This window comes from Neofelis nebulosa, chromosome 2 (assembly GCF_028018385.1).
Source record: "Neofelis nebulosa isolate mNeoNeb1 chromosome 2, mNeoNeb1.pri, whole genome shotgun sequence".
Taxonomy (NCBI): domain Eukaryota; kingdom Metazoa; phylum Chordata; class Mammalia; order Carnivora; family Felidae; genus Neofelis; species Neofelis nebulosa.
Genome location: NC_080783.1, coordinates 141976589 through 141998413, shown reverse-complemented (window position 1 = coordinate 141998413; position 21825 = coordinate 141976589). Strand labels below are relative to the sequence as shown.

Here is a 21825-nt window from a genome sequence, read left to right as displayed (position 1 = left end):
ATCCATCCAGTGTACACCCTGACCTGGCCTTTAAGGAAGTCACTGTGGTAACATCTATCAAAATGTTCCTATCTATTTATCTCCAAGATCCTTTCTCAAAAATGTTCACATATGCATAAAGACGTTCCTTGTAGCACTCTTTGAAGCCATTAAAAATTAGAGATGAGGGGCGCCTGGGTGGCTAAGCATCCGACTTGGGCTCAGGTCATGATCTCACAGTCTGTGAGTTCAAGCCTCTCGTCGGGCTCTATGTTGACAACTCAGAGCCTGGAGCCTGTTTCAGATTCTGTGACTCCCTCTCTCTCTGCCCCTCCCCCACTCGCGGTCTGTCTCTCAAAAATAAACAAACAAACAAAAATAGTAAAAAAAAAATTAGACACACAAAAAAATTAGACATGATCTCACTGTCCTATAGTAGAGTAATACTTTGAATAAATCATATACACTCATGCGATAGAAAGCTACAAACTTTTGTAAAAAATTAAGTGGATAATAATGGATTGACATAAAAATACCTTCAGAGAGAGATAGAAGAAAAAAATCAAATTTCAGGACAATAGAATATGTATGTTCACATTTACAAAAAACAATATCAAAAACAGTTGTATGTGTGTGTGCATACATATGTAAATGTGTAGAAAACACTGTCAAAGGATATACATCAAACTGTTAATTCCTAGTACTCTGGTGAATTGGCAAATTCGATTTGGAAAGATGGAAAGTATTTTAGCTTTTACTATATCTCCCTCTGCCCTGTTTGAATTTATTACATTGAACATATATTCTTGTATACTCCTATAATGGAATTAAAAATTAAAAAGAAGAAAATAGAAGTTATCAGAACCAGTTGCACATAGCAAACGCAAACATTGTTTCATTTAACTATTGTTTTCTGAAACATTTGTTTTGATTGTATGTGTGTAGAGTACAATTTGTTTCAATTGTATGTGCTAGAGTACATGCTGAATCAGTGCAAAATAGATTTCTTTCCAGGAGTTAGTTGCATTTGAGTGCATAATAAATGACCAAGGATCTCCTGACTATTCATCCTATTCATTGATTCTTGCTGCCATAGAATCCTGTACATGTGTATTTAATTGTTTAAAAATTATTTTGGGGGCGCCTGGGTGGCTCAGTCGGTTGGGCGTCTGACTTCAGCCCAGGTCATGATCTCATGGTTTGTGGGTTCAAGCCCTGCATCAGACTTTGTGCTGACAGCTCAGAGCCTGGAGCCTGATTCAGATTGTGTCTCCCTCTCTCTGCCCCCCTCCAGCTCATGTTCTCTCTCTGTCTCAAAAATAAATTAAAAAAAAAAAAATCATGTTGAGGGGTGCCTGGGTGGCTCAGTCGGTTGAACACCCGACTCTTGATTTTGGTTTAGGTCATGACCTCACCATTGTGAGATAGAACCCCTGGGTCAGGCTCTGCCCTGGGCTTGGAGACTCTCTTAAGATTCTCTCTCCCTCTTCCTCTGTCCCTCCCCCACTCACATGGACGCATGCGCACATGTTTGCGTTTTCTCTCTCTCTCTCTCTGTCCCTCTCTCTCTCAAAAAAAAAAAAAAAAAAAAAGAAAAGAAAAGAAAAAGAAAAAGGAAATCATTTCGAAAAGTACTCCTGAATTTAGGAGGGTAATTTTAAATAAACACCCTAGACAAGAGCAATGCTATACTTTACTCCCTATTAAACAAATGCTACATTTGGGAAATTAGAGAAAGTTACAAGAAGTCTAATTATTTCAATGGTTTTGACTGCTGGAAAACATATCCACATTTTCAACACCTGTAAGATGTTTGTTTCTAAACAGCTCCATCTAGCTAAACTTCAATGCTGCTACTTTTTTTTTTTTCAGTGTTTATTTATTTCTGAGAGAGAGAGAGAGTGTAAGCAGCAGGGAGTGGGGGCGGGTGGTGCAGAGACAGAGACAGAGAGAGAGAGACAGAATCTGAGGCAGGAGCTGTCAGCACAGAGCCCGAGGCGGGGCTCAAACCCGCAAACCGTGAGATCATGACCTGAGCCAAAGTCGGACACTCAAAGGACTGAGCCACCCAGGCGCCCCCTGATGCTGCTACTTTTCATTCCTGTAATAATAGTACTCAAGAATGAGCATAACCGTTTATGTCATTCCTCTTTATGCATCTTTGAATCCTTAGTGGATTACATAGGGCCTGGCACAAAGTAGGTAGTTAGGTCTATTGTTTTGAGTTGATTGAACCTGAATTATTTTGATTATGATAGAATATCTTAGGGTGCACATGGGTGGCTCAGTTGGTTAAGGGTCTGACTCTTGATTTTGGCTCAGGTTGTGGTCTCACGGTTCCTGAGGTTGAGTCCCACATTGGGCTCCATGCTAACAGCTCGGAGCCTGCTTGGGATTCTCTCTCCTCTCTCTCTCTTTCTCTCTCTCTCTCTCTCTGCCCCTTCCTACCCCCTCCCCATCTATCTTTCTAAAAACAGATAAATAAACTTTAAAAAAAGAATATCTTAGAAAAACAGACTTTTGTGATCAATGTTTAATAATACCCAAATGGGAATAATTTTAACTAGTTTACAAAATATGTTCACATGAATTTCCCTTCTCCCTGCCACTCTCCGCCCAAACCTCTATAATATAGGGAGGAAAGATAGTACCAGCAGTAGTAGCAATTGACCCCGTAAGCCTGCCCTTGCTTCACGGGAGAAATTAAGCAGCCTACTCAAGGCCTCTGTCTGAATCTCTTTCAGTTAGGTCCTACTTTCTCTACTTATAGTTGGGTACAAAGCCAGGCAGGGCATTTGGGGATTGTATTTCTTGATTGCACAGAAACACACAGTGTCTGGAAAAACACAGGATAGATAACTAATGGCTACTCTCTTTTTCTCCAAGGAAGTGGCTTATGATCCCTGCTATAAATATGAAAGCCAAGTCATGTCACCATCTTCTTCGTTTCCATTTGTGTTGGATGAGCTATATCTTGTGCAGCATTTGAAGTCCTCCTGACCCCACCTCTTACTCCAGCCACCCATTCTGAGTAAATTGCAAAGGTATGTGACATGGCCTTCCACTTGCAACTCGGGTATGTACCACCCAGTCAATGCCCACCAGGCCACCCTTGATCATTGCAGAAATCCTTGGATAAATTCTCCCCTTTAAGTCCTCTGAGGGGACAGTTCTGAAACGCTTGTCATAAGACTCCTCAGAAGCTCATCTGGGATTGAGCACCAGTCACCTGCAGTTCCTATAGCCCTGACCAATTTAGTAACACATCCTTGAACAGCCCTTCCCTCCCTCCTTCCCTGTTTACTCCTCCTCTTCCCAGTCCTGCTCCTCAGGATCACATGCCCAAGTGTACAACACGGGGGCTGTGTGTGCGAGCCTTTGGCTCACACTTTCATTTGGGAGGAGCCCAGACTCGGACTGGGGTGGACCCCTTCCTTTAAATGGAGTGAAGAAATATTTCTGTACAATAATACTTACAAATATTTGTTTCACACTTTCAGGAATTCTATTTCATTATCACAAAAAAAAACTTATGGGGGAGATGTCTCTGCCTCCACTTGATAGATGAGGACCACAGAGGCTCAAAGAAGTTGAGTAACTTGACCGGGGTCACATCAGCTAAAGAATGGTAGGACCAGGACTCTGAAAAATTCTTGGAGGAAAAATAAGTGCCTGCTTTGCTATGACACAGCTGCCTTCTATCAGAATATTTGCAGAGGGCTTTGATCTCCGGACCTCCCCCTCTGGAAAGTGCTCTTCCTCGTTTATCAGCTCTCTGCCACAGCACTCACAGCTGTTCCAAACATATCCACGCTTTTTTCCAGCCTCAAATACGCCACACGTGGAAGGTTTTGTTTTGTTTTCTTTTCTTTTCCAAGAAGTTTTGTTGTGAAGGAGTACGAGGAATAGTGCAGTGGCTGGAGAGGACAATGTGGATCAAGGAAAGGAGTTTTGAAGGTGAGCATGTGCACGAGCTGAAGGGAATCCCCCAGAAAAGAGAGAGAGTAGGTAAGAGGAGATGAGTACCAAAGTCAAGTACGGAGCCTGGCTTTCAAAGGGGTAAGAGTTAAGTCCTCTGTTACAACGAGAGGAAAAAAAGAAGAAACTCCAACAAAAAAGTTCAGGTCTCTCGGTAAGTTAAAATCTTGCCTAAGCAAAAACACAAACCACAAGCTCCTTCTGATTCTGCCCTGCACATTCTGTGAAAGCAGGGCCATATCTGGTTTGTCTGCTACTGCTGTATTCTAGTACCAGCCTTTTGGAAAGTTCTCAATAAATGTATGTGATTGCTAAATCAATAGATATAAATCAATGGGGTGCCTGGGTGGCTCAGTCGGCTAAGTGTCCAACTCTCGAATTTGGCTCAGGTCATGATCCCAGGATCATGGGGGATGAGCCACGTGTCGGGCTCTGTGCTGAGCATGGAGTCTGCTTAAGTTTCTCTCTCTCTCTCTCTCTCTCTCTCTCTCTCTCTCTCTCCCCCCCCCCCCACCATCTCCACTTGTGCGCGCGCGCGCACACACACACACACACACACACACACTCTGTCTCTCTCTCAAAAAAAAAAAAGGCATAAACCAAGTATACACTTCCCTCACTACCAAAAACTCTGAGACTAATAGTAAATGATGAAGAGATTGATAAAAATGTCATTAAGAATTTTAGTAAAAGTTGAAATGACCCGCAAAGAAATCATTCTTCCGAACTTTGCTATTTAATATGGGTAAATACACACATGAGGTCCAAAAAACCCAACTACTCAGGTATGCCATGGCAGAGCCCTCATCTGGCAGCAGTACTTGCACAAAAAAGACCCAGGGATTGTGGTAGCCAGAGGGCTCAGGGTGAGTTATCAGGGGGAGGGAACCACCGAAAGGGGAACGAGATCCATGGCTTCCAGTACCTGTTGAGGGAGGGTGTCTCTGACCAGGGGAAGAAGGGATCCCTGCCTACTTCTGTAGGACAGAGTCTTTGTTATGGTCTCCCTGTGCCATCTTTTCACAAGAACAAGATTGAGCATGCTCAATAGAAAGCAACCAGGCTTTTAAAATATATACTTGAAATATTCTCATATGAGGACCAGTGAAGAAACTGGGTATGTTTCATTCCAGCAAAAAGACTCAAGAGGACCAGAATGGTGATTTTCAAATATGTGGAAGGCTATGTGACCTTTCCAGAACATTCCCCCTGAAACTTCAAAGCCAACCATTCTTTGACCTCACTTGGGTCTCAATTGGTTGGTCCTACCTCCTTTTAACTATCTCACTTCCATGTTGGGTTAGCTCAGATTACATAGGTCAACATGGTAATCAATTTCCTGTTTATACCCTCAAAGTTCCCACTCCCTTTTACCTATCTTGTGCTTGCTTCAGGGCTGAAGCAGGGGTAAGGGGACTGGGTAGACTTTCATGGTCCCCAAGACCTTTCTTTCAATTCATGACTATTAGGAGGGAAACTTCCATCCCCATACCTGCTGCTTCCTTCCATGACACATAAATTATGTCCCATTCCTGGCCTCCTTCTCTCCCACTTGCCCTCCCCCACCAACCCCCTCCAGATAAAATGATGTACCTGACTGGTGACTTTGGAAGGAAAAACTGGGACCTGCATCAGATGGGAGCACCTTCCTTGCCTTTCTCCTCCTGGCAGTGATATGCCCACATTAGGTCACTTGTTTTCAGCCCTTTCTCCTCCATGCTATGGAGGTCCACTGAAGCTTGGGCCTGGGTGAGTATGCCTAAATAGTAGTGTCTAATTCTGGGGTTCAGTGTGTCAAAGTTCACTCAGTTCTCAAATCAAAGCCATGTTCTCCAGTTGCCTCTCCCCTCAATCCCGAGGGAGCTTGCTGCCTGCAAGAAGCATCCGTTTCCCTCTGTACATGGGGGATGGATGCCAAAGCCCCAAAGGAATCAACCTTTCCAACCCCTTCTCACACCTCCCTCCCCACCTCCAAGCCTGACCCTGGAGAGAACATGCCCTCACTGCATCTATGCACCAGGAACTAGGTTAATTGTGACACAAATGTTTGTAGATTGAATAAAATAATAGATGCTATATGTTTTAAAGCAGAGCACACTTGAGGGGTGGGGACAAAGGGAGGCCTGGGAATTGGTGGTTCAATCTTTATGACCCAACAACGACATCGAATCTTAAGTGACCTCAAACCCTTAGTGCTGCCTGGAGATCCTAATCGGTTTCCTCAGATGACTTACTCTCCCCTTCTAAAGAGAGGATTTCACGGATTCTCCTCTCTCCTCAAAACTACTCGCTTGCTGAGAAAATAAAAACATAGAGTTTCCACAGAGGTATCATTAAGGCTATCAAATGTCTGCCTCTGTATCTTTTTATTCTGTTCTTGCAAGCCTCCATCTACAACTGCCCACGTTCCTCTCCAAGGCCAGCCCTCACCTGTGCCCTGGATCTCTTCCCCTCCCCCCATCCAAAGCCCTTGCTCTTGTTCCCTGAACACCAGACCCCAGAGTGGTCATTGTTAATCATCAGTCCTTACAGCTGAAGTCTCCTTTCTCCTCCCTGGCTTAGGAGACAGCCTTGAGCTGGTTAAGTCCTCCACCCCTTCTCTGACCCCTTTGCTGGCTTCTCTTCTTCCTGTGGCTCCTTTAAAAGTAAGTGGTATGCAACACTGTTTCTGACTTTCTTCCTTTTTAATACTCTCTCTAAACTCCTGTTAATCATTACCTTTAGATGGTATCAATAGTATGAGAAAGAGTAGCAAAAATGCTAGAAGGAATACTTTAATAAGCAAAATGCACTTTGGTTTGCATTTTAATGACAGTCCTGATTTCGATTAGGAAGACCTAGGATTGAGCCCAGCTCTGCCACTTACTAGGTTTGTGTCTGTGGGTGAGACTCCTAATTTCTCTGGGCTTCCATTTCTGTGTTTATAAAATGGGGATAATAATGTCTTACTTTACATACATTATCTCAATGAAGTTTGAATGATGTATATGTAGAAAAGTTTTGTAAAATATAACTTGATCTGTAGGCTTAGATTCTATTATGACAGACCATAGAAAGGGGTCACTAAACCATTGTCTATAGGGAATAATATTTGATATAGGGAATTGTCTTTTCATTTCTTTTTTTTAAGATTTTATTTTTTAAGTAATCTTTACACTCAACGTGGGGCTCAAACTTACAACCCCAAGATGCACCCTCTACTGACTGAGCCAGCCAGACACCCCTCTTTTCATTTCTATGTACTCGTGGGGAAGAGGCTGTACATGTAGGACCAAGATTGACTTTTAGGTCCTTTGTCAAGACCAGTCAAATCAATAATGCTCTGTAACTGCCCACGGACCCAGGGTCAAATCCTCAAATAATCTAAAAATAGGCAACTGACAGATTGAGCTGAAATGCCTCTTTTGCCCAAATCAACCAGGACTCCATTTGGCCCCTAGAAGTTAACAATCCTAGAATCTTCATTGACTTCGCTCCCACCGGCCCTGCCTATTTGCTGATGGTAGCTGGAATCTGGCTGAATCATCCTCCCCAGTAAAGGGGGCTCATTTGGGGTTTCAAGCAGGCACGTCAGCACATTCCTACATAAGAGAGGGGAAGTTGAAACATATTCCAGACTGAGCTTTCCTTTTAGCTGCAGATCAGACAAGGAGCCGACCTTAGTTTAATTTTGCTTGTTTGTTGTTGCTGGGTTTTATTTTGCTTTTTCCCCATGACCTAGAAGTGCACACTTTAGGGGGAAAGGAATCCTACTGTTCTACGGTGGTTCCATGAGAGGCCAAGCTATTTATTAAAAGTAGGAAATAGTTTAAGCTGTTCGGCTGAGATTTTAACAGCTCTTGTCTAATCGTTAACATACAAACCTCCCTTACCAGAACATTTGTAAGGGATGACTTCTTAACAGAATCTGAAATCAACCTTTTCCCAAAAGGCTTGTTAAAAATTACACATTTGGAATTTTGTCCCAGCCTGACTCAGCTGCTGAATTCCCTTTTAATATTTCCTGAGGGGTGGGGTAGAGGCAAACAGCTTTATTCCTTTTAATCAAGCACATGTTAAAAACCTGGTGTCAGATTTGAGTACTTGCTAAAGGCAGGGTGACCAGCTGTCCTGTCCCAGTTTGCCCTGGAGGGGGGGATTTCCCAAGACATGGGCTGAGTCAATCACCCTAGAAAAGAAACCCGAGTCCAAATCACTCATGGGACAGGTGAGGACACTGAGGCCCAGCAAGATGAAAGGATTTGCCCCGGTATCACTTGAGTGGCTAACACTCATTGCACTGCTGGACTAGGACCCAGATCTCTTGACTTCATGATCATGGCTCCATTGACACATTGCCCTTGTCCTTGGCAGTAAGATACGGGGTGAACCATGAAGAAGAATTTAGGTTTGATTACTGGTGAGGGACAGAAATCTGGGTGGGTGGGTGAATGCTGCCTTTGGGTTGATTGGCAGCACCTCTCTGAGGGGTGGGAGTCAGTTGGCACACTTCCCAAGTGCCAGGCACAGTGCTAGGCCCAGTGTCTTGATGGAAGCCAGGAGTGTGAAGGAGGTTTCTAAGCCAGAGACTATCAATCTGAAGACAGTGGTATCCTCAACACGAGGATATTTTTATTGTTATTTATTTTTATTTTTTAGGTTTCTTGATGTTTATTTATTTATTTATTTATTTATTTATTTATTTATTTATTTATTTTGAAAGAGAGAGAGAGAGAGAGATGGTGAGCAGGAGAGGGGCAGAGAGAGAGGGAGACAGGGAATCCCAACCAGGCTCTGCACCGATCAGCACAGAATCCTACATGGGGTTTGAACTCACAAACTATAAGATCATGACCTGAGCTGAAATCAAGAGTCGGATGTTTAACTGACTGAGCCACCCAGCCATCCCAAGAGGAGGAAATTTTTTAATCCTGTGACTTTTCAGTTCTGTTTTCTCATGGGTCTCAAGAAATCTTAGAGAAGTAAAAAATTGTACTATTTGCTCCAAGAATCAGAATAAAGACAGGAAGCAGTGGTTGCTGGTTACCTTTTCCGGGAGTGGCCCAGAGGATGTTTACAGGAAGGATTCCTTTCTGCCCTCTGACTTATGGAGCTTTCAGACTAGAAATAGCACCTCCAGAGGAGAAGTCCTAGGGAGCCAGAGCAGATACAAATGCTAGATAAAACTGAAATGCAACATCCTAGGAGACAAAGTGCCTTTGCACATCCCTCATAAGGAAAGGAGAAATGCTGGAGAGCATGTGGAGAATTTTTGTTAATGCAGGATTGCATCTCTGTCCCCTCTGTTCCCCTCTTCAGGCTTGCTCTTTTCCTCCCCCCTCTTCCCTAAATTTCCTTCCATCTACTAAACAAGAATATTAAATGGAGACGGGGGCTGGAGAAGCCTGTAGGATACATGTTTTCCCCAAATCATAGGTTATTTTAAAAGACCAGTCATCATTGTCGTTATTATAGTTACATCAAGTGAAATTATAGTATTTATCAAGTACACACCTAATTTAACATTGACTGGAGTCAGGCTTGGCCTCCCCTCATGCTCGGTGGAATTGTCATGCTAGCCCCACATGCCAGGGGACAAATCCTTGTGGATCACTGCCTTGTGGAGTAACTGTGGTCAAGTTACCCAGTTTCCTCATCTGAGAAATGGAGAGAACACATGGCTGTCGGCTGTCGGGAGGGTTACTAGGCAACCACAGAAAGGAGTTAGCAAGTAGTTACCAAGGCAGTAAGTACAGCAGCCCATCCAGGTTTTGTGGGACCTGAAGATGATATAACTTTGGGGGCCCTCTTTCATAAAAAGAATACAAATCTCCCTTTTGCAAGTTTTATATGAATATAGGACTATGTGAACGTGTTGCTAAGGCCCCTCCCAGGGTCTGGGAAGGGCTTCTTAAATTGAGATTTTGAAGCTTAAGCTTCCTCAGCTTCAAGATAAACCTGCTTCTAAATAAATGTTCAAAATAGATGTTAGCCTTCGCCGGTAGTTATATATTTGAAAATGTTTACGGAGCACTTACTATGTGCCGGGCTCGGTGTTGGTGGTGTTGCACATCTGGAAATGCTGTGCCCTAGGTAAAGGGAAGGTCATTAAATATCAAAGCAAACCAAACTCCTTATCTAAAGAATGTACTTTGATTTGACAAAACATCCCAAAGCTAATAAATGGCTGCAAAGCACTTTGCAGACCTCGTTAACAGAAACACTGTACCAATAAACCCGATGAGCTATTTGTGGTCATTATTTTTATCTTTTCCTTCTTTAAAAAAAATTGTGGTAAAATATGCATAATATAAGATTTGCTGTCTTGAGCATTTTTAAGTGTACGGTTCAGGGCATCGAATATACCCATATTGTTGTGCAACCATCACCAGCATCTATTCCCAGAACTAGTTTTATCTTGCAAAATGGAAACTCTACACCCATTAAACACCAACTCTCCATTTCCCCCTCCCCAGAGCCCTTGGAAACTGCCATTTTATTTTCTATCTCTATGATTTTGACTTCTCAGAGTAGTCAGATACTCTAAGATGGTTTGTAGTTTAGATTTATAAATACCCACTTACGGAGTACTTCATACAGGTAGAGTCATACAGTATTTCTCCTTTTGTGTCTGGCTTATTTCAGTTACCATCGTGTCCTCAAGTTTCATCCACATTGTAGCATAGGTCAGAATTTCCTTCCTTTTTAAGGCCAAATAATATTCCATTGTATGTGTTCATCCAGCGGTGGACTTTTGGCTTATCTGTTCATCCAGCGGTGGACTTTTGGGTTGCTTCCATGATTTAGTTATTATGACTAATGCTGCTGTAAACATCAGTGTACAAGTGACCATTATGTTTGTGTTCCTTTATTTTTTTAATTTTTATTTTTAAGTTTATTTATTTTTGAGACAGAGAGAGACAGAGCATGAACGGGGGAGGGGCAGAGAGAGAGGGAGACACAGAATCGGAAGCAGGCTCCAGGCTCTGAGCCATCAGCCCAGAGCCTGACGCGGGGCTCGAACTCACCGACCGCGAGATCGTGACCTGAGCTGAAGTCGGACGCTTAACCGACTGAGCCACCCAGGCGCCCCTATATTTGTGTTCCTTTAGAACACATACTTCAATTATCACTTTCCTTTGCTCACATGCCAATTAAATAAAGCAATCAAGTGCCAGAGCCAGTAATCAAACTTAAATTTTCCTCACAGTTGACCCCATATCTTACTGTCCTTTCCTCATTGTCAATTCTTGGCTCCTTTGTCATAAGTTAATTAGCCGTATACACGTGGATTTATTTTCTGGGTTCTCTATTTTGTTCTATTGGTCTGTGTCTGTTTTTATGCCAACACCATAGTGTTTTAATTATTACAGCTTTGCGATATAGTTTGAAATGAGGGAGCAATGATGTCTCCAGCTTTGTTCTTTTTTCTCAAGATTTCTTTGGCTATTTTGATGTCTTTGTAGTTCCATACAAATGTTATAATTATTTGTTCTATTGTTTTGAAAAGCGTCATTGGAATTTTAAGCTCTCTTAGAACACCTTTTACTGCATCCCATACATTTTGGTATGTTACATTTCCATGTTCATTTGTCTCAGTGTATTTGTTAACTTCACTTTTACTCTATTCTTTGATCCATTGGTACTACAGTAACATGTTACTTGATTCACATATTTGTGAATTTTCCAGTTTTCTTCATGTAATTAATTTCTAGTTTAATACCATTGTGATCAGAAAAGATTCTTAATGTGATTTCAATCCTATTAATTTTACTAAGACTTGCTTTGTGACCCAACATGTGATCTATTTTGGAATGTTCCATGCGTACTTGAAAAGAACGTGTGTTCTGTTATTTTTGAATAGAATATTCTCTATATATCTGTTAAGTCCATCTGGTCTAATATGTTGCTTAAAGCTGATGTTTCCTTATTGATTTTCTATCCAGATGATCTATTCGTTGATGTAAGTTGGGTACTAAAATCTTCTACCATTATTGTATTGCTGTCTATTTCTCTTCTTAGGTCCGTTAATATTTACTTTATATATTTAGGTGTTCCTTTGTTGACTGCATAAATATTTACAAATGTTATATCCTCTTGTTGGGTTGACCCCCTTATCATTATATAATGCCTATTTTTGTCACTTATTACACTCTTTGTTTTCAAGTCTATTGTGTCTGATATGAGCACAACTACCCCAGCTTTCTTTTGGTTTCCATTTGCATGGATTATCTTTTCCCATCCCTTCACTTTTAGTCTATGTGTGTCCTTACATCTGAAGTGAGCCAGCATCTAGATGAGACAACATATAGATGGGTCTTGCTTTTCTTTTCTTTGTTTTTTTTTTTTTTTTTTTTTTCTTTTTTAACCCATTCGACCACTCTATGTTCTTAGATTGGAGAATTCCGTCCATTTACATTTAAAATAACTATTGGTAGGTATGTATTTATTGCTATTTGGGCTGTTTTGTAGTTCCCCTCTGTTTCTTTTTTTCTTGTTTTATTCCCTTCCTTTGTGCTTTGACGACTTTGTTAATTTTTTAAAAATAATACTCCTTCAAGGAGGGCAGTTGTTGGAATGAGTACTGGGTATTGTATGTAAGCGATGAATCATGGGAATCTACCCCCCGAAACCAAGAGCATACTATATACAATGTATGTTGGCTAACTTGACAATAAATTACATTAAAAAAATAAAAATAAAAAAACAATACTCCTTCACGTTGCTTTCCTGCTTTAAAACTACCCATTAAAATGCTGCCATTTCTCTAAAGTCTATCTCCTTATTTGGACATTCAAGGCTCTCCATAATCTGCCCCAATTTTACTCTAAAAACTAATTTCCCAGTAATCACCTATATGCACTCCCTACAGAGGACGACTCCAAGCTGGTCATCTGCATTGTTATCTTGTGGCTTTGTTCATATAACCTCCACACAAAGCATGGTTAAATTCACCTCACCAAAAATGTGCTGAGACTTAATATATAATGTCCATCTGTATCCACTCTGACCATCAAAATCCTACCCAGTTTATTCCATTTGGTCAATGAACCCCTCCTGTCCATCCTGTTTGCTCTAACAGCAGCAGTTTCTAGTTTGGGGCATTTATGAATCAGTGTACGACTTCAACATAATAAAGTCCAATATAGGATTGTCAACTTTTTTATTCTGCCAAAATAAAGACTTTTTTTTAAAAAGACCACCATCACAATGATCTTCTGAAAGAAAAGATATTTTACTACTCAAAAAGACCAAAAGACACAGTCTCAGAATAATGGTCAGTTCTTTCAATGTTGTACCCTTAGCTTCAGAAAAACTCATTTATATTCACTTACATATTTTTTTATTATGTGACTGTCTAAGGGAGTGAAAGCTACACAGGCTAGCATTTGGGAGTGATTGTACAGCACCTGGTCTTACCACCTGTTTAATACTTACAAGCTGCCTCAGGGCACAGTTTGCATTGGTCTCTTCTAATTTAACTTCTTGTGCATGTGTGTCATTTCCTCAACTAGAAGGTAAGCTTTATAAGGAACCCGTATAAGAATCATCTCTTTAACTCCCCAGAAAAGACATGCATATATAAAATGTTTGATAAATATTTGTTGAGTGCACGAATCAGCCCAGATTAGGCTTTCCAAGTCTGTGTAACCAATAAATCTCCTCTTAATGGAGTATGAGCACCCTATCCTGAGGCAATTTCTTTCAATATACTTCTTTAAAAAGAGTTAACCAGTACAAATTGTTTTGCTTTTGAGTGAAATCTGAAAAAAAATTTTTTTAACTCTGACATGAAAAGTAAATAGCTTCTTCCTCGAAGCGGTAGCAAGCCACAGCAAAGGGAATCAGCGCAAACATAACCTGTTGTTTCATTGATCCCAGTTATTTGGGGCTTTGTTGGTAGGCATGCATGCAGTGGGTGCTTCTGACCTGACCTGACTTGATAGGGCGGTTGGCTTTCCTTCTGTGGCTCCTCCCCGTGTGCGTAAAGCCTCCATAATACCCATGTTATTTCTTTATCTACCTGGGTGATTTAAAAAAGAAAGAAGCTTAACATCTTCCTGGCCAAGGCTTGGTTTTAGATTCTGGAGTTGATGGAGAACGATGTAGAGAAGTGTCTTTTGGATTTAAAACGTATTTTTTTCCCACTCAGCTTCTGGAGTTATCTTCCAAAAATATAAATAAGATCAGGTTGCATCCTTGCTTAAAATGCTCATTGCCTTTCAACTTAATTCCATTCAACAGCTATTGATTGAGTGCCTGCCACATGTCAGGCCCTGTTCTAGATTTGGGGGTTGTGCCAGTCAACAGAACAGATAAAAATCTGTGCCTTCTTGAAGCTAATGGAAAAGGGTAGGGGGGAGACAAACAAGAAACGTAATAAATAAATACTGTATTATACCGTTAGAAGGTGATATATGCAAAGGAAACTAATCGGAGGGAGGAGGCTATTACAACTTAGATGAGATGGTCATGTTAGGACAAATGGAAAGAGTGGCTGAGCAAAGACTTAAAGGAGCTGAAAGATGTTGGCCACGAGGGCATCTGAGAGAAGAAATAATGCTTTCCTACAGCATGACCTCACAGGTACCTTGTCACTTCATCACATGCACACTGGCCCTCCCTCACTGTTCTCCAGCCAACTCGGGCATCTCATTCCCACCTCAGGACTTTGCTGACACTGTTCCATCCACTCAGCATTCACCCGTCCCATCCCTGGCCCCTGGCCCAGCTCCTTGCTTTCAGGTCTCAATCTAAAGACCACCTCCTCAGGTGGACTTCCTTTGTTCCCCAACGCATTATAGCTTAGGTACCCTCCCACAATTATCCTTATAGCCCTCCCTTCAGATACTCAATAACTAAATGAGATACTGGATAAAACAAATAAATATGAAATAATAAATAGGTGTTTGAATAAATGAACAAACAAAAAGGGCCAAAAAGGGGTGAGCTCGTTAAGAACAGGACTTCTGACTTGTTCATTTATCCTCAGTGACAGGTGCATTGTTGCATGTAGTTGATGGACTTTACCTTCATAAATAAATGTCATTATCAAGGATGGATAATAGGGCTTGGGTTATGATTTGCTCAAATTTAAGCATAATAATAGACAAACAAACAAATGAGATTTTAAAAGAAATATGAAGCATTGAATTGGGTTTGGAGAATGATTTCCCTGCCTGCTTCACTCTTTCAGCAGAGTAACCCTTCCCTCCAGATGAGGTTGTCCTTGGTTTCAGCCTTTGGCCCAGATGGACCCTTTCAGGACCATTTCCCACCTAGTAAAGGGTCAGATGGTACCTTCCTCCTTTCCTGTGAGTCCTGGTTTGCTCAGTAGTGGTGTCCTACCCAGCAGAGTTTTTGCTTCTTCTTCCTCCAGTCTGAAATCAACATGTGCTTCAATTTCCTCTGTGTTTCAGTCAAATTAATTAAAAATAGCTGCTGTATCTCAAATTCTCAATTACCTGGGGTAATAAAAATATTTAAAAACTTTCCCCCATTATCATTCATACTTTTGGGGGTATCTCCAGGGGCTATTTTCTTGTTGATGTTTGCTCAGAAAATGCCATAAGAATGATAAATGTATCCATTTAACTACCCTGACTTATTTCAAAATGTACCTTACGTGACTTATAAAAATCATGCAATAAGAGGTGCCTGGGTGGCTCAGTCATTTAAACATTCAACTCTTGATTTAGGCTCAGGTCATGATCTCATGGTTTATGAGTGTGAGCCCCACATTGGTTTCCACACCGACAGTGTGGAACCTGCTTTAGATTCTCGATCTCCCTCTCTTTCTGCCCCTCTGCCACTCGCTTATGCTCTCTCTCTCTCTCTCTCAAAATAATAAATAAACTTTTAAAAAATCATGCAATAAAATTGAAACAAAAGAAGAAGAGAAAAAGACAGTAAAGTGAAACAAGAAATAATGCCACTGCAGAGCAATTCCAATCATAGGGATTCAAGCAGTTACTACAGAGGGACCACAGATTTGGCTCTGAGCAACAAAGAAACCATATCGGTCATAAAACTCACCCTGTTTTTTTTATTTTTTTATTAAAAAAATTTTTTTTAATGTTTATTTATTTTTGAGACAGAGAGAGACAGAGCATGAACGAGGGAGGGTCAGAGAAAGAGGGAGACACAGAATCTGAAGCAGGCTCCAGGCTCTGAGCTGTCAGCACAGAGCCCAATGTGGGGCTCGAACTCACGGACTGTGAGATCATGACCTGAGCTGAAGTCGGCCGCTTAACCGACTGAGCCGCCCAGGCACCCCAAACTTACCCTGTTTTGTAAGATACCTACCAGGGGCTCAGGATACTGGAGACCTGAAAGAAGTTTCTCCGGTGCATCTTTGGAAAGGACACTGATGTCATGAATAATATGTAAAGCAACTCAGTTCCCAATAGTTGTTTCTCACAGGATCACCCAAGGAGACTTAAGTTAGGGCCTCACAGCAAAGTGAAGTCCTCAAGAACGCAGTTCTCTGAGGGAACAAAATGATACAGTTCAAACATGAAGTTCTTTAATTATCTGCCTTGATCCAGGGATTAAGTTTAAAATAGCTGAAAGACGGGGCGCCTGGGTGGCGCAGTCGGTTAAGCGTCCGACTTCAGCCAGGTCACGATCTCGCGGTCTGTGAGTTCGAGCCCCGCGTCAGGCTCTGGGCTGATGGCTCGGAGCCTGGAGCCTGTTTCCGATTCTGTGTCTCCCTCTCTCTGTGCCCCTCCCCCGTTCATGCTCTGTCTCTCTCTGTCCCAAAAATAAATAAAAAACGTTGAAAAAAATAAAATAAAATAAAATAGCTGAAAGAAATGACAATATATCCTTCCAGAGATGTTCTTGTCTTCAATCAAGCAGCAGAGAAGTCAAGGATAAATTGTGTGGCAGGGGACCTAACGTGTGTCGAAACTCTGTGTTTCTGATTAGATGCAGGGGCACACCTATCTGCATAGACCTATCTCTGTAAAGACACAAACTAAGGTGGACCCATGGGCCAGGGCCAGATTTTTCCTTCAGAGAACAGTTCACAGTTCACGTTTGCTCTAGCACAACAAAGGGACAGCCAAAGCTCCATGGAGCGTGACCACCATGTGACATAAATAACAGCCCTCCCACAAACATACATTCCACAGTTAAATATCAATTCCATTTTCTGTTATCCTGTTTTGGTTTATTTATCCTATGCGTCTCCACCCATTAGTGTAGATGGTTGAGACTATTAAAAACAAAATCAACCTGCAGAGAAAATGTCATTTTGGATTAATGAGCGGGGCCCTTGGCTGTTGGTTTAGTGTTTAATTTGGCTTCCTCTCAATCTGGTCCTGTACAGGAGATAGGTCACCGCCAATAGCTTCCTCTACCAGCAGGATGATTTTGTTTTTTAGAAAATATGTACAATTGGTAAGCTGTCAAAGTGAGTTGCACTTAAAGTATGCATTATTCAGAGGAAGAACATATTTTCAGCACTACTTGAAGTCTGTATTCCTGACAACGCATTAAGAGTTCAACACGGTGATCTTATTGTTTTAGCTCTTGCTTTTACCATTACTCATGCAGCATGACTGGAAAAAAAACTAATGATGATTTTTCCCTCCCACCATGCTGTGTGTCTGTGTGTGTGTGTGTGAATTTTTTAAAACTTCTGGTTTGGGATGAATGCTCCTAACAATCCACCATCTGGTGTCCAAATATTTTTACGGACATGAATCCAAATACCACAAAATCACTGCCATGGCTCAGGTTATGGGAGTCCTTTTCTTAGGCAGACTTTTTATTAAACGTGATTATTCTCAAACTATGAGAATCTCAGCCAGGAACATTAAGATTTAGCCTCGATGACCAGTTTAAAAAAAAAGAAAAAAACTGGTGGAAGGGAGAGAACTCTCCCTGGAGCTAATCTTGGGACCAAAAAAATGAACTTTTCTTTTTATTATCACACTCGGCAGTATACAGACTGAATCAAAGTGACACCTTGTGCCGCATTCCTGCTGTAATCATCACGAATGAAGAAGATAAGGTGTGAGTAGTCTCTGTGGGAATCAAGTTTCAGCCCTGTCAGGTGTAATCAGAACTGCGGTCTTAAAACAAAGGCCTCCACTCCACCTCCTCAGTCAGGGGACAGTTCATTTCCCCATCCCCCCAAGCCCTAAAAGGAAAAAGAAGGATCAAGTCTGGTGGAGCAAAATAAAACCAAACAAAACAACAATGGCGAGCTTGAGTGCTAACCCCCCCCCCCCACACACACACACACACCCCCTGGGATCAATGAGCCTACGTTAAATATTGGATACCCTCCTTCTCTAATGCAATAATGACACCAGCTTTTAAAAATTAAGATTTCCATTTTAACCCTTGGTGAAGAAACTTGGTGAGTGAGCCTACATGTTTTGACGGAGTTCCTAGGATACCACCCTGTGGGGAAGGGTAAGAAGAGCATTTTTTTTTTTCAAAGAAAAGAGATAATAGGTTTACTCAGGATGTCACTCAAATTTTTACAGCACAGAGAAAATTGCTCTGTCAGTGAATGTGCCACACAGAGAAAATGAGAACTCGTGTGGCTGGATTCCCTCGCAAAGTTAAAAATAGGGGCAAACAGAGCCAAAAGGATGACATATCCTCTCAGCTTCCAGCTTTGCTAGTGAAACCGATTGGAATGTTCATTAAAATAATCACAGAATGCAGCACGCCCATAGTTTGTTATTGGTAAGACTGTCCCAGAAAGACTGGATTTTGATCGGGCGGCTTTGGGGAAGAAAGGGAGAGTTACCACTCCCATTTCAGAGATCGGCAAACCCGCATACAGTGGAAATTAAGCAGTTGTGCTAGGGACCCTGCAGGTCAGCAGTGAGCTGGAGATAGGTCAGAAAGAGAGAGGAAGTGTAGACATTGGTGATAAGGTGATAACTAGAGGAAATTAAAACCAAGTAGTGTGGGAAAAGAACAATTAGCCAAGACAGAGGAGCAGGAAGGAATACAGAATGAATTACAATCAGAGGAAACAGCCAGAAACAAAGGAGAAGGGACGGGAGGTGGGACACCGGGTGGGAGCTTGAGAGGAGTCAGAAGAAATGATTTAGGCAGGCTGGCTCTCTTTGGTTCCGTCAGGGCCTTATTGTTTGGTTGCTGAGGCTCATAATTTAACCCCTTTATACCTCAGAGTGTCAAACTCTACAGTAGCTATCTTTATTCATGAAGCTCTTTGAGACTGTTACATGAATATTATGAATTCCAGATGAGAATGACTTCATAATTAATTTAGAAAAACCTGTCCGTCACCCCCAAAAAAGGGCAAAAGTCTAAGCTTGGATCAGTCAGCAAAATCTTTCCATCAGAAACCTAAGAAACACCTATACCACAGGTATTAACAAGTGTAGATGGTGTAAGACCAAGAAGGTAGTTTTCATGAAAATGAGATCGTTTTTTAGAGAAGACACATAGCAGTATTTAAAAGTTATTTCTGTGACTATCATAATTACCTAAGGAGATGAAATGTTTTTATAACTAGTAGTAGATCATGGGAAAAAATACGGTTGCTTTATGACAATAAGCATGTGCTTATTTTTAAATCAATGTGTTTAGCATACATGATTATTGGCACAAGTGAAAAAGAGTTACCATGAGCCCAAAATAAAATTATTTTTGACTCACTCCTAAAAATCAATTGGCAGAAAGCTAAAGGAAGCTCGATTTTGATCAGCCCGGATGTAATATCATGGGAGAAAGGCAAATAGAAGGATGAACCACAGAAGCTGGTCATTGAAGAGAACGGAGAGTTGATTATAAAGTAGATGAGGATGTTAAATAGGATTAGAAGAACCAGATACTATTACAAAGGGTTGATTGAGCGGCAAAGTGGATAATAAGGCAAAGTAAGGCTTCTTTAAAACCCTCTGTGTCCAGGAAATGAATTAACTGCTCAGAAAAACTACTAAATGAGGAAGGACCACATGAGAATAACCAAAAATGACCATGGGAAAAACAGAAGGCTCTTGATTTATAAAACCAGCATGTTTAAAAAGAAGAGGTTTTAAAAAGGGGTAGGAGGACTGAAACAATACTAACAAGGTACAAAAGTGAACTGAGAAAAATCTGGAGTAGACAGTGATGGAAGAATGGCTTTAGGAAAAGCCACATGATGAGAGATTCTTTAAATACCTTAAAAGCCATAGTGGGTAAGGGAGAACATTCAGGAACTTAAAGCATTGAAGTAGGTTTCATTTTAATTTATTTTAGTTTAGTGCTTTGGTCTTGTCTTCATGAAGCCAATAAAATGTATCAGCAATGGAAACAGGGTCAGAGGAGTGATAAATTAAGGGCAATTAGGAATTTCCCTCCAATAAACTAAGAGGATTCAGGAAGAGGTAACTCCTGAGCAGGAAGAAACACTGCAGAGATTAATGCTGCCTTAATGCAGCATTTGGATGCCTCCTTGGAAAGGTAGAGATATTCAGGGAAACCGGAGCCAAGTAAATCTCACACATTTCTAGCAACAGACCAGGCAAGGAGCAGAAAATTGCTAGCCTTTCCCTTTTAACTCAGGAGCAACTGAACAGTGTAAATGTAGATAAAACACAAGGATGAAATGACCAAATCCCTAGCTAGGTATAAGTTCAGAAAATAAAGCAATCCAATTTTGAGAAAAGTTACCTCTTGATTAAAATCCTTATAGAGGTTTTGGCCACTTACATTTATAGAGAAGGCAGGTAAATACACATTTGTTGGCAATATCATCATATTCTACAAATGTTATGTGTTAACTAGTATCGCAGAGTAGAGACTGGTTAGGACATATCGAGAGCGGAAGAAAGTCCTCCCTGCTTTGAGACTGGGACACTCTCAAGGAGCTGACATCCAGGTGGACACAAAGGTTCCCACAAGCTTGGCCATCCAATGATAGGAAAATACCTAAGCTTTACAGTGAACACAAGAGCAAAAGAATCTCAATCTCAGATTCACCCACAAAGAGAGGACCTCACAGAGAAGGTATCCATGAAGAAATCTTTGAAGAGAGGGGGTGGGGAAAACAGTTTGCTTGGCAGAGAGGGAAGGGGACATAGGGTACTTCTGATACAGGAGGAACCTCTGAGAAGGTCCAGAGTCCAGACTGGGAAATCAGACTGAGGATTCCTGGGCAGAGCTTGGTAAGAGCACACGTTTTGTAAGTCATGATGGGAAAGGTAAGGTATTCTAGAAAAAGGCATTTTATGGCATGGGCTGTAAGGTGAGGTGAAGTAGGTTGGAAGTCCAGCTCCATCACTGTAAACATTTTTTTTTTTCAAATTTTTTTTCAACGTTTTTTAATTTATTTTTGGGACAGAGAGAGAGACAGAGCATGAACGGGGGAGGGGCAGAGAGAGAGGGAGACACAGAATCGGAAACAGGCTCCAGGCTCTGAGCCATCAGCCCAGAGTCTGACGCGGGGCTCGAACTCACGGACTGTGAGATCGTGACCTGGCTGAAGTCGGACGCTTAACCAACTGCGCCACCCAGGCACCCCACTGTAAACATTTTTTAAAACCTCTCCGTGCTTTGGTTTCCACCCCTCAGAACTTAGCTTAAGGACTGTTTCAAGAGTTAAGTGAGATAATCATGCTGTTTGAAGTGCTGGGGTTCAGAGCCAAGGCCAAGTTTCTTTCTTGAGATGTCTTTGATGTAAAAAGGTGTTTTTATTTTATTTTTTATTTTTTAAGATATTTTATTTCTTTTTTTTTTTTTTGAATGTTTATTTTTGAACGATACAGAGCACAAGTGGGGAAGGGGCAGAGAGAGAGGGAGACACAGAATCCAAAGCAGGCTCCAGGCTCTGAGCTGTCAGCACAGAGCCCGATGCAGGGCTTGAGCCCACAAACCGTGAGACCATGACCTGAGCTAAAGTAAGATGCTCAA

The 21825-nt window shown here is 41.4% G+C and overlaps 1 long non-coding RNA gene across 3 annotated transcripts in view; it reads left to right on the top strand.

The window, feature by feature from the left end:
- The first annotated feature begins 6479 nt into the window (after positions 1 to 6479).
- The window catches only part of LOC131504348 (uncharacterized), a 54687-nt gene continuing 39341 nt past the window's right edge, over positions 6480 to 21825 (top strand). Inside the window, exon 1 of one of the 3 annotated variants that reach the window (XR_009257942.1) lies at positions 6480 to 6602. This is a non-coding gene — a long non-coding RNA (uncharacterized LOC131504348). Of the gene's footprint in view, positions 6603 to 6719; positions 6827 to 21825 lie in introns of those variants that run through there. The other 2 variants (XR_009257941.1, XR_009257943.1) reach the window with 2 other exon arrangements.